Source organism: Stegodyphus dumicola, chromosome 2 (assembly GCF_044657685.1).
Source record: "Stegodyphus dumicola isolate Sdum_Otavi_A_Nest chromosome 2, ASM4465768v1".
NCBI lineage: Eukaryota > Metazoa > Arthropoda > Arachnida > Araneae > Eresidae > Stegodyphus > Stegodyphus dumicola.
In genome coordinates this window covers 215,104,941-215,105,585 of record NC_140769.1, presented here as the reverse complement: position 1 = coordinate 215,105,585, position 645 = coordinate 215,104,941, and the positions used below count along the sequence as shown (strand labels likewise).

Below are 645 nucleotides of genomic sequence, written 5' to 3'. Positions count from 1 at the left end.
TTAAATATCAGTTTTTCATTTATTTCTGCATAAAAAAACATGCTTTCTTTAATAAGGAGAAATTCAATCTTTGATCATTTCTCGCTGATTTTTAGAAAAATCTTTATGAATTTTAAGGGAGACTTCCACAATCTTTCTTCTTCAGACAGGAAATGTTTTAACCAACAAAAGAGAGAAGTTATTTTTAGTTTTTTCATTAAATTCACAGCTTTTTCTGTCAGGAATTTACATTATATCAATCCAATGTAATGAATTGTTTAATAAAAAAAAGTTATTTCCCTTTTACAGGGCGGGAAAAATGCTAACGATAACATGAATGTTACACAACGCGAATCTGATAAGTGTTTCGCGCAACACTCACAAGTTTCCGTGGTGTAGTGGTTATCACGTGCGCCTCACACGCGCAAGGTCCCCGGTTCGATCCCGGGCGGAAACAATGATTTCTTTTTCTCCGTGTATTTAGGAATAATACATAATTAAAAAAAATTAAATTTTTTACATATGCATTTCTTTTTATTATTGAAATTATCCATTTTTTTTTAAAGAAAAAGCGCTGAACTTATAAATAACTCATTTTTTAAAAGTAGCAATTTTTTAAAGTAAATAATAAAAAACTGTCATTTTATTATTATTATTATAACACTT

At 28.7% G+C, this 645-nt stretch overlaps 1 non-coding gene across 1 annotated transcript; it reads left to right on the top strand.

Annotated features, from left to right (window-relative positions):
* Positions 1–363: 363 nt before the first annotated feature.
* On the top strand, positions 364–436 carry TRNAV-CAC (transfer RNA valine (anticodon CAC)). Its single transcript has one exon. It is a non-coding gene; the product is annotated as a tRNA-Val (tRNA).
* Positions 437–645: the final 209 nt, after the last annotated feature.